Below are 13,711 nucleotides of genomic sequence, written 5' to 3' on the forward strand. Positions count from 1 at the left end.
GAGTACTATCCACAGTCAATGTGTGGGTATTTGACGTCACCCAATATAATGGTGTTTAGGGAGACCTTCATATGGTCCAATGTTCCCAGGAAAGCTGAGTGAGGTTGCTGTGTTGGGGAGTGTGGTCTGTAGCAGGCAATAAACCAAAAGGCAGATTTGCACAATGTTAGGTGCATATGTATGGTCCGTGATGCATTGTGCAGTGCTTCCAACCCGGAGGTATGTGTATCTGGGATGTATATGGATACTCCCCCTATTTGTGTTGGCCATTCTGAGTTATGTGGTCAGAAAGCATGGTACGAAATACAACCTGGTAGTGCTGGTGTGCATATGGGAGCCTCAACCATGTGTCTGTTAGTGCACAGATATTGCTATCCTCCATACTGAGGAGATTCCTGACTGGGCGCAATTTGAGGGTAAGACATCTGGTGTTGAGCAGCATTACCTTCAGTGTCATGTACTCTGTAATTTGTATGGAAGTGGTTCTGTCCTTTGAGCCCTGCTTAAATAGGGCAGTATGGTGGCACAAGTGCCCTAGCCAGTGTACAAAAGAGGGGGGTATGATTTCCTTTCAGAGGAGTAGCCTTTTTGGAGACTGGGAAAACACATTAAAAGAGGTACATCCCTCTTTGGAAAGTCTGATGATGTCAGCATCCTACAAATATGCAAGGAGAACAGACACCACCCAGTAATGCATATAGTGCGCCATGTTAATGCATATCTTTCTAGTATCATAATGTAGTCAGATAGGGGTTTGAGTCCTGCAAACGCCAAGTATGTGTGTGATTTCTCTTTGAGAGGAGTAGCCTTTTTGGAGACTGGGAAAACACATTAAAAGAGGTACATCCCTCTTTGGAAAGTCTGATGATGTCAGCATCCTACAAATATTCAAGGAGAACAAAAACCGACCAGTATTGCATATAGCGCGCCATGTTAATGCGTATCTTTCTAGTATCATAACATAGTTAAGTAGGGGTTTGAGTCCTGCAAACAATGAGTGTGTGTGTGCCACAGGTGGTCAATGCAGTGTGGGTTTTGCTTTTACTACGGTATGACATATGTTTCAAACAGTATGTGCATTATCGGGTATCTGCATGTCAAATAAACTTGTGTACATGTGACCTCAATCAGTACATAGGTGTGAAGCTTGCATACTACATGAATACATATGTAACCTTCAACAGAATGTGCCACTGCTTCTCAGATCATAGGTCACATATGTATGTATGCGTCAAGCACGGCCAATGTAGTGATCCGTGGCCAAGGACATCCCTGCCAGACACACCCATGACACGTACTATAGAGTACTGTGAGTGAGGGTAATTGCCGGGGTATATGTCAGACATGTTCATACAAAACAACGGCTGGCAATAATGGACAGTCATTATAGGTGTGCATCAGCCCTGTGGATATGCATGCAGGCCCCTATGTGAAACACCGAGGGACCCCACAATACCTATGGATATGTGGATACCAAGGGACAGATGACATAACACATGTCTGTCTGTACACATTGGTACCCAACATACATGTTCAGGGCTACCACCTATGTGGTACTGTCGGGATAGTATGTATAGTAAATGTGGATGACTATGCCATAGATGGCGTACTGCTATACAGCATGTATTGGACAACAGGTATCTGTCTGTATGATACCCTTGTGTAGGATATGTGTCCCATCCGGGGAATGCAGTGTAGGCCAATGCATGCATTTCCAGATGTGGATGGACATATCCCTAGTGTGTTTGCATGTACCTAAGAGGGCTATATGCAACACAGGTGTGGTCCCAGGAATGTGTGGCGGTCAATACTACTGGTTACTGTTATAGTATAGTACTGGAAGGATCCAACTGTTACTGAGTTTCCTAGTTAGGACATCATCTAATGAAGGGTTATAGTCATGCTGTTGAGGTGGTGTATACTACCAGACTGCAGATCATTGACAGATATCACCGGTATCACCCACAGCATAGTGCCAACCCATGTCATAAACACATGTGTACCCATGTTAGTACATATCTGTAGTAGAATGCATACTGGCCATCGAAAGATACCATGAGATGTTAACAATGGGTAGAGCAGGGTATGTCGCACATCCCACGTGTCCACTATGCATGTACATGCAGACAGTGGGCACATACCATGTTCACAGATGTACACCCGCTAATTTGTAATCACACATCACACACGCACTGTCTACTCCCTAACACATGCTGGCAACACTGTACACTTCAGCCAAGTAGCACATGGGTGGACAATACATACTTAGGCCTAACACTGGTGTAAACAATGCTACAATGACTATCATAGCTGTGATGTATAATGCCTGCTCAGATATACCTACAAGGATATCAGTACACTTTCCTGTTGGCAACTTGCTACTATTGCTACACTGCTATAATGTCACCCTGTGCATCAGAACCATGTTAGCCTATTCCTGCATCAATGTGACAGATGACAGGAGATGGCACAGGTGTCATCATATTCACAGGGCGTGTTGTAGGTTTGCCAGAGCCCGACATTGACCCATCCAATCGGCATGTCTGTGTGTGTGTGTGTGTGTGTGTGTGTGTGTGTGTGTGTGTGTGTGTGTGTGTGTGTGTGTGTGTGTGTGTGAGGGACAACAGTACTGCATGGGCCAATGTTGATGTAATGTGTGTGTGTATGTGTGAGCCCTAGTTGTATGGTAAATGTGTGTGTGTCTGCATGTACACAACTCCACCATGTGGCTGCCATATATGGGCGGTTGTGGGACAGCCACAGACTGTACCTGCTAGGCCATAGAGATCACTGTCTCCGGTCACGGACACAGTACCTGTGCCTAACAGGGGTGCGACGGGCAGTATCGGGTACCAACCCTGACTGGGTGATATCATCAGAGGCAGAGGTATGATGACTGGACCCATGTCCCTGTTGGGACTGGCCAGTGCCATGTGCACGTGGTCTAGTAGGATGGTCAATGGACAGGCCACCCCCAGCATTGCTGGGGCTGGTACTGCCACTACAGGAGCGGCTGTGATCCATGGTCCTTCCACGATGACTGCCAGCTGATGCTGTTGCTGGCATGCGTCCGCTTCGGCTTCTCATCTGTCCCGCACGGTCCTGGCTCATGGCTAACATATTGTGGAGGACATCTAATGTCTCCCTCCAACGGCTATCAATGACCTCTGTGAAATTCCGGATGGCACTGGCAAGGTCATGGATGCTGTCATTGATAGCAGTGTAATGGGCCTTCTGCGCCCTTAGTCCCTGTTGGGTGTACTGTTCCATACGTGCCTGTGCCTGCATTACAGCCCGGAACATACTGGAGGTTGTAATACCTCCAGAGGCATGTCTGCCAGGGGCAATATGACCAGTGGTGCTCCCCTGAGAACCCCTGGACATCCGCTTATGTGGTACTGTTCTGGTAATCCAGCTATGGCTGCTGTGAGGGGATGCATGTGCTATAGGTACCACACTCTCCTGGTCAATGCCAACTGTATGCTGTCCGTCAGCTACGGCCATTGGTGACGAGGGATGTATTGGCAGTATGAGTGTGCGCATAGATGGGGTTGACCGCTGTGTACTGTCGATTGGTGGACCAATGACAGACCCTGTCAGACCTTCCTGTGCCACAATACATGTCTTGCCATCTCCACTATTAGTGGCGGTGACATCAGGTTCCCTGCTGCATTCAGCCATCCCTAACTCAGCACCTGTGGAAGAAAGACAAGGAACACACTTTACAATCTGTACATGATGTTAGCACACATGCACACATGCACACATGCACACATGCACACATGAACACATGAACACATGCAGACATGCACACATGCACACATGAACACATGAACACATGCACACATGCACACATGAAAACATGAACACCTGCACACATGCACACATGCACACATGCACAGACATACACAGCTCACCACAGCACATACACACACACACAGCAATCCAACACATACACAATAGTGGGTGATGGTGGGTGACAGTATCACAAGGCAAACAGTCACCACACACGTGTCAGCATGCAGACCATGTGTTGCTCAACACCATGCAGTGCAAGTGTAGACAGCCCTATCTAATGACATTGTACATGGCTTTGATGCATGTGTGTAGTTGTTCAGTGATTGGCTACAGCCTGGAACACAATGTGTACTTGGACACAACATTGCTGTGCAAGTATTATCTGCTCTGCAATGTCATGTGCACTATCACTCAATGGTATACATACCATGGCTACATGTGTTATCTGTGGGACACATAGATTGCCATGTCTGATGACAGTATCTGTGTCCATAGCACATAAACTCAAATGCTATGGAACAACTTGTTGCCACTCCCACAAGAGGGGAAAACATACTGGACCTGATCATCACCAATATGGGGACTCTATGCTCCAGACCAGAAGTGTATCCCTCACTGGTAAGATCAGACCATAAACTAATCTCACTAGGTATTCACATCCCGACCCCAGCCCCTGCCCAGAAAACCACAGTGAAAAACTTCTCTAAAGCAAATTTCACACTCCTCAAAACCGAGGTGAAATCCTTCAAAGCCCCCGGGCCTGTGGAAAATACGGCCCAGACTGCAGAATCCTTTATAAACGCATTCTATGAACACCTTCAGGAATGCATGGATCATGCAATCCCAAATTAAACCAAGACCCAATCCTCCAAAGTTAGGCATCCTGTCTGGTGGACCCCAGCCATAAACACACTATACAATAGAAGGAGGAAGCTACTACATGACAGAGCAAAATCCCAAAAAGGGAAGGCATCTCTGATCAGTATTAGCAAAAAACTACGGGCACTCATAAAATCATCTAAGGCCAGCTTCGAGAGAAAAATTGCACAGGACACTAAGGATAATCACAAGGCTTTCTTTAGTTATGTTAGGAACCTGGGTGGGAATTCCCATATATGCTCAGAATTAGTCCAGAATGACAAAAAATACACAGAAACCACAGAAATTGCCAACATCCTAGCTGACAGGTTCAGCGCAAACTTCTCCCCTTCCCCACCAAAAGGGCAAATATCTATCCCAGCAGAGTGCTGCTCCCCTGACATCTCAGATGCTCAGGTAAGAGCCGCCCTCTCCAAAGCAAAAACACAGCATCAATGGGACCAGACGGTGTCCCGGGCTGCATCCTACATGAACTCCAAGAAGAACTAAACCCAAACATAAAACTACTGTTCAATCTCAGCCTTACTACAGGATATGTACCCAAAGAGTGGCATACAGCAACAGTGGTCCCTCTCCACAAAGGTGGTGCCTCAACGGATCCTGGAAACTATCACCCCATAAGCCTGACTAGCTTGGTCTGCAAAGCTATGGAAAGGATCATCATGAACCTCATAAATAAAGATATTGGGGACCTACAGACACTGGATCCTACCCAGTTCAGCTTTGTTAAGGACAGATCCTGCCTCTTAAACCTGGCTGATTTCTTTGAAACAGTCACCAAGGCCATTGACGAGGGGAAGGTGGTCCACACAGCCTACCTGGACCTTGCAAAAGCCTTTGATACAATACCCCACTCGGGCATTATAGATAAGCTCACCAGCTTAAATATAAACCCCTATGTCACTAGATGGGCTGCAAACTGGCTCAAGGACAGATCCCACATGGTTAGAATTGCTGGAGCCATTTCAGACTCCAAACCAGTTACAAGTGGTGTCCCACAAGGCTCAGTCCTGGGACCTCTCTTGTTTGGTATATATTTCTCGGAGGTACAGGATAACACGGAAGGACTGTGGCTGACCAAGTTCGCAGATGACTGCAAACTGGGCGCCGTAATCGACTCTCCAGCCGACACAAGCATCCTACAAAAGGGCCTCATAGAAACAGACAACTGGTGCCAGAGCCATGGCCTCAAGCTAAACACCAAAAAGTGTATAGTCATCCCCTTTGGCAAAACAGTGCACAAATTACCACATAGGTGGTAATCCATTAAGTATGGAAGAAGTAATTAGGGACCTGGGGACCCAAGTTGATAGCAATCCCTCAGTTGACAACCAAATGGCCAAAGTGGTTAGAAAAACATTTTATAAAGCCCACCTAATCATGAAGGGATTCACATCTAGATCAGGGGACATCATCGTGCCTCTTTACTCATCCCTCATCAGGCCCATAATTGAGTACAATGCCCCTTTTGGGATGTACCTTACCAGACACCTGCAGCAACTGGAAAGACCCCAAAAGTACCTCACCAAGAGGATCAAAGGGCTCAAACAGATGCCATATGCTGCCAGGTTAAAGAAACTCCAGCTCTACTCAGTGGCATACCGCCTGCTCAGAGGCGATCTGTGCCTGATGTATAAAGCCATGTCCAACCCAAAATTAATGGACATGCTGCACCTCAGAAAATCCAAATCCCATCGAGCTACATGAGAGACTTGAACCTCAGCACTGAAATAAATAGGACATGCTGGAGGTACAGATTCATAACCCAGAGGTTCCCTTCACTCTGGAAGAAAATCCCAGTCCAGGTTAGGCAGAGTCCCTCATTGACTCTCTTCAAGAGGAATCTTGATGAGTGGATGGGAGATCATAGGTTTACCCCGGGTATCACTTCTGTGTCACTGTTAGACAGAGGCACAGTATACTAACCTCGAAAAAGGGCATAGCAAAATTCATTTAAAATGGGTGGCGAAAACCAAACACACTCTGGCTAGGCTTATAAATGCTCTAGGGTAGATAGCCTAGTATGAACCTATGAACCTATGATATAGATAGATATATATATATATATATATATATATATATATATATATATATATATATATATATATATGCATATCTGTACACATACATGTACACATCCATTGCTGTACACACGGATGTACATATAGGCACATGTACAGTCTACCTTTCATGGTGGGGATATCACTTATGCGACAGTTGTGGGATGTACAGGTATGTGATTAAATTGCACAGTGTTTTGCAGAATGCATGTGGGTGTCCTCAGCCCTTGTAGCATTAGCAGGCCTCACTGGCTGTAACACAGCAGATCTGACAAATCTGTCCCTCAGCATTTAACCACCACATCACATATATCAACACTACTGCATGCTGTTTTCTAAGCCACACACTATGACCTACATGGATATATGCACATATCAACCTTCACTGACAGATATTTGTCCACCCTTCACTAACAGTGCAGTATGTCCCTTGCCCTATGCACATGTGCAGATACAGATAGATACACACTGCTGCCACACATGGATGATTTGCAGTGTGCAGAGTACTCTTCAGGAACATCTACAACATGCCAACACATACATGTGAGTTACATACCTTACCTTTGTATTTCCCTGCTCCGTGTGTTACAGTTTTGTATTTTTTTTTTATTGGTGGTTTGTTTTGAGTTTTCGCCCTTTATTTAACTTTCTGTCTCAGTCTGTGTCTGTGTCCATGTCTCTCTCTCTCTCTCTCTCTCACTCTTTGTCTCACAGCACCTGCAATTATATAATTGCATGTGTGGACTGCAGGTACAGCCTGCTTTTCTAGGTATCTGCACTTGTGCATGCGACAGCCTCTGCACCAATTGCTGCCCACCATTCAGTAATTGCATGCAGCCTGCTGTTTGGTGATTGCTTTACTCACTGTGATTGCAGCCCACTGCTATAAAATGCTAGGTTAGGTAGGCATAGCCCTTTCAGATTTACAAGGTGGGGCCCATGCTTGTTTGCTCTGGACACCATTGTGTCAGTCTGAAGGTTGGTATATGTCTCTTGTCTGATACTAGGGCTGTAGCCAGCTATATGCATTTTGTACTCAAACCTGAATGTTGCTGCTTCCAGTACACACATCTCAGTGTAGACATGTACGCACCCCTCCGAATGCTAACACAGGATACATGGGAGTATGTACTTTTTTCTCACTTACACAATTAACTGCCATACAAATGTGGTTATTGCACTGTATTCCTGTGGCCAGTATTTATCCTGGTCTGATACTGTGTGGTGTTTGTAAGGTGCTACTGTAACATTATTCCCTGCTAGGATGGCTGGTTCTACTTTCACAGTCATGTCATGCAATTCCACAACCACTGCTGGTAAAGACCCACAGAAAAAGATTTGTGTTATACCATTCCTAATTTCCATTTACATTCCCTCATTGTAATGCATGATATATTTATTTCAGAACTAAGTTATTTGTGTATATGCTGTGGCTTAGTGGTAATTCCTGCAGTCTATTGTGTCAGTGGTCTGGGGTTCGAGACTGGCAGAGGATTTTTGTTTTGCTGCTCAGCAGAACAATGGCCCTGCCATAGAGTGACTAAGGCACTTTTAAGCAGTTGTAAGCGGGTTTCCATGGGTTTGTGCAACGCTTAGCGGCACTTAGCTAAGTGTACACATGCGCACACTCGCTTTATCCCGCTTACTACTGCTTAAAAGTGCTTACTCCCGCTAACCTCCGCACTAATTTCTTTTAAAGAAAAGAAAATGGGGAGCTAGGAAAGTGGTGAAAAAGGGGGCACAAAGAGGGACAGACAGTAGTTAAACAAGATCGGGATGTGCAGGATGGGTGTAGGGAAGGTCCATAGCTGCCCATTTCTTTAACAGCAACAACTGTGCTTATGCAATGAATTTGGAGTGAAATTTGAAACCTTCCACCCCTGGGAGAGGGGTGAGGACAACAAAGTATGTTGTACTGCCAATTCTAATTATCAGCTTACATGTCCATTGGACGTGTGTAAAATGGGCAGCTATGTATGGGGCGTAATTTTTTTGTGGGTACAGATTGCCCTTTTTTTTTTTTTTAGGTGAGAGTAGGAAGTGAGGTAGAGGAAGTAGGTATGTCTGGGGAGGTAGGTTGGGAAGGTAAAGAGACAAGACAGACAAGATGCATACAGGGTGGGTATGACACATGGGGTGGGTGACCACAATTGACGGGGTCGGATGTTTGGAAATCGCAAGCCCATGAGCCCACAGAAGGTAACAGTGGAACTGAGATCCCCACCCATGGGCAGTCACCACTGAACCTTCACAGCCCCGAGGGTGGCTGTACTGGGGGCTGCATAGGACAGGCAGGCTCACCCGTGAGATGCGCCACTCTCGCCTCGAGCTGGCATAGGGGATCAGCGACTGAACGCTGGATCTCCCTACGCACCACAACCCGGACCCTTCGAAGGGTGACAGGTGGCCCTTCTCTGCCCACACTTGCATGGGGGGGATGAGGCCCATCCCCTGCAGTGCTTCCACCCGAAGGTGGCACAGGACCAATGGAGGAGGGGAGCCCGGGCTGGGCACCGGACCTGCTGGTGCCAGGTGCACTTGCCAGCTGAAGAGGGACAGGTGGGTCCGCTGGGACTGGCCTTCCCATATGTTCTGTGATTAGGTGTGTTTAATTACAACATAAGCAAAACAGCATTCCAGATTAGTTGTAACAGCATGCAGTAATATTCCCATTAACCCAACACACCAAGGTTCCAACAGTTGAACAGCAATCATAACACATGCATACATTGAACCATAGTGGATATTCCAACAGCATGCAGGGATGTTTGGTAGCAACAGGCCACCATGATTGTGGTGTTTAAACAGGACACATGCATCAACGTGAATGCAAATATTTATAGAACGATAGGACATATGTCCCAACAAATATTTAAGATTAAACATACCCATTGAGGTGAGGAATTGCATGGTTTATGCACATACAGGTGGGTGTAGAAAAAAACACGGTTAACATCTTATAATTACCTTTTCATCTGCACTACATTCCTAGTGACTGCAAGTGTATATCCCCTACATGTATTATTACACTTGCCACCATATATTAGGTTGTGTAATGGGTTTGGCTAGTTCAATATATGTCTGACCTATATCTGACATACTAACTGTCCAGGATGCAGATGTTACTGCTACATATGTCTTGATTGCATTTATATTTCTTTATCTACATATCTGGGATGTTTTCACATGACATTTTCACTTCGATTTGTACAGAACCCTGCATTTCTTGACACACACTCACATTTCTGGGGAAAAATAACATGCTACATGTGTGCCAGATTTACTTATTCATGCCAGCCAGTAACTGACTGTTGTGGACTGTATATATGTTTCACAGCTACTAGCACTTCCATCACCCACTTTATATGGGACTGCACAACTCTGGGTTGCCAGCACCTTTTCAAACAGTACTGTTTGTATAATGCAAGGGTACAACAACATTTCAAACTCTGTGACACAGACACACTCCGGGTTTTAGACCTTTATTAATGACATTACACACTTTTCCACAGGCTCACTCCTTTATTTGTTTTAACGGTGTATATGGTAGATATGTTCAAGACATATTATACCTTTATTAATGGGTTAGAACACTCTTTTTTCAGGCTAACTCACTTATTTTATATGACAGTGCCTGCAAAGATATTATTCCTGACATATGTTACCTTTCTTAATGGGTACTACACTCTTTTTCTGCCTCTCTGATGTTTTTATCTGACAGTACATGCAGAGGACTTATTCGTGCAATTTTATAGCTGTATTATTGGACTACAACACTTTCTTTCATGCTTTCTCCCATATTTTATATAACAATACATGCAGAATAATCACTAACCTGCCTGGTGGCGCAGCCTTAGCAGCCTATCAGCATAGGCTTGCTGATTCACAGCACGGTCACCTGCAGCTGTAAAGTAAATGAACGGATATTGAGACATACCTATCCATTATACATACTCAGTTATCAATTCTTACATACTGCATTCCATTGCTACATATTCAGTTGTGGGGCATCCCGCGGGCCTCCTGTATCCATTGGTTCAGGCGGTCCTGCTTTCGTCTCTTCAGGTCTGCATGGTGGCGACGGACCTGCTCATCAGTCCGAGGAATGCCTGTGGCACTGGTGAGGTCACGAGCTAACCAGTTCCAAGCCTCTGCCTTGTACTCCGTCCCTTGGAACTGGCCATGCAGGAGTCTTGACTCATGACGGTGGACAAGGAGCCAAACCATGTATTTGGACTCCTCGATGCCCCAACTTTGCGCTCGGAAGCATGTTCCCTCTCCGACACCAGATATTCTAACTGCAGATGTGAGTACAATCAGTTATGGTGTGTATTCCCGCCTGTGGGGCTTAAATATGCTGCATTTCCCGCACTTTTTTGTGATTGGCCATTTTGTAAAATTCTCGGCTGACTGCAGACCTGCTTAGTAATGTTTAAACTAACATTAGTAAGTATATGAATGCTAACAGTGGCTGTTTCCCCTATGTTGTCATGGCTTAGTGGTTCTGTACTTTGCTTCTGATGTGCAGAGTCCTGGATTCGAACCTTGTTATTCATTTTATTTTCATACTGTCCAGACAGGCTGGGGGTGTGGCTGCATTTAAGCAACTTTGCTGTACGTTGCTCCTCGGTGCCCTATGGTGCCCTAGTTGGCGCGGCGCTCACGTCCGCACAAACACATTGCACTGGGTAAAGCGCTGTTAAACTATGGGCAACTCTATTGCGCTGGGTAAAGCGCTGTTAAACTATGGGCAACTCTATTGCGCTGGGTAAAGCGCTGTTAAACTATGGGCAACTCTATTGCACTGGGTAAAGTGCTATTGAACTATGGGCAACTCTATTGCGCTGGGTGAAGTGCTGCTTAACTGCAGGCAATTTTATATTGGGATACTTTAAAATATTTATTTTATTCACTGATACATTGGCCATTTCACTGCTTTTTAGTTATGTTTAAATATATATGTTAGGTATTATTCCATCTACTGATTTAAAAAATAAATACAAAAGGGAGTGGTGGGACTTGAACCGCGAATGCCTCTTCATTGTGTGAACGCTCTACCATTACGCTATTGCTATTTGGTATGACTTACATAAATATTCTTTCTTATGCTCTTTCATGTCAGAATTGCTTTTGCTATTTGGTGTGATTTGCATAAACATTCTTTGTTATGCTCTTCCATGTCAGAATTGCTAACTGTAGCTAAGCAATGGGCACACCCATGCACACACGCGCAAATATGGGCAGCTATTTTGGGAATTTAAAAAAAAATTTAATGTTATGCGTTTTAGAACTGTGATGGGGGTTTACATTATCAGACAGTGAGGTGTTGGGTGCAGGGACATTTGAGCAGACTCGCTCTTGTTTATTTGCTTTTATTTTCAACACTTGCAGGGGCGTGGACATTTAGACTGCTCGGCAGTTGGACACACCCCCTGCTTTCTTAAACGGTCCGTGTAAGACTTACAGTTGAGTCAGCGTGCCCTCATGCATATTCATGGCATGCTGACATCAAACCATTCAGCTGCAGCCTCCGAGTAAGACTTATTAAGTCTTACACGGAGGATTTGTGAATCCGGGGGTATATCTGTATCTGTATCTGCATCTGTATCTATATCTATATCTCTATCTGTATTTATATTTATATCTATATTTATCTCTATATCTATTTCTCTCTCTCTCTCTCTATATATATATATATATATATATATATATATATATGTTGTTATGTCTTTCGGCTTTTCCCAGTTAGGGGTCGCCACAGCAGAACTCCAGTCCACTAATGATTGGCAGTAGATTTTTATGTGCCGAGCTGCCAGCCCTGATGCACAACCTTCAACGAAGGTATGCCTATTCACGCATGTCTCCACACAGAAGACGCTCTAGCTGAGAATCGAACAGGACAATGTCTTACTGTAAGGCTACAACGCTACTGCAGCACCACCACCGCAGTGTGTATATATATATATATATATATATATATATATATATATATATATATATAGATATATATATATATATATATATATATATATATATATATATATATATATATATATATATATATATATATATATATATATATATATATATATATATATATATATATTATATCATATATATATATATATATATATATATATATATATATATATATATATATATCTATAAGTGTGACTAATAAGTAAATACACCCATTGTAGACTGGTAAAATGTTGATGATAAAACAGTTTTTGAATCGGGTAGGTGTTAAGACTGAAGCTGCTACATTCCTGATACTCAGGGGTTTTAACAGACCTGAATTCCCCTTGTTTTCTAATCTGAATGCCTGATATAGATTACTCTGCGAAACACTTTTTTTTTTTTTTTTTTTACGATTTACTGAAGTACACATTTCTGTCAAGTCAAATGATAAACCTTCTACAAAGTTTGCATCAGTGAAAGGCACTTTATTAAATCACCTAATTAATTAAAATTTCAGTTATGTGACAGCAGTAAAATCCCTTAATTATAGAATTATCAGGCAGAAGCAATTTAAAAATATATGTGACATAAAGTTCACACATGAATATAAATTCAGATTCATACAGTTAGGAGCATTTGTTTTGTATTTAATAAAACTGATTTCAAATTGTTTTCAAATATTTATCGATCTAGACATATGTTCATCTCTTACTTGTTTTAGTGCAAATACAACTCTGTAATTCTAGCTAGTGACATTTTTTTGATATCTGTCTCCAAACTGCCTTCCTACAGCAGTCACATAATTAGCATTTGAAATGTTTCTAATGTAACCAAATCTATACAGTCTTGGATTCTATTTAAACTGAACTGTTTCTAATGTGTTTCTGGAGTTGCATTCTAAAATTATGTATGGTATTTACAATATAATGTAAATGACAAGATAAACAGATGTTATAATTGAAAATGTAATGACTGTTTGTATTCATTTATAAAACAAGATATCTTTCCATCTG

Source organism: Protopterus annectens, chromosome 4.part1 (genome assembly GCF_019279795.1).
Source record: "Protopterus annectens isolate FY-2018-M chromosome 4.part1, PAN1.0, whole genome shotgun sequence".
Classification (NCBI taxonomy): domain Eukaryota; kingdom Metazoa; phylum Chordata; order Ceratodontiformes; family Protopteridae; genus Protopterus; species Protopterus annectens.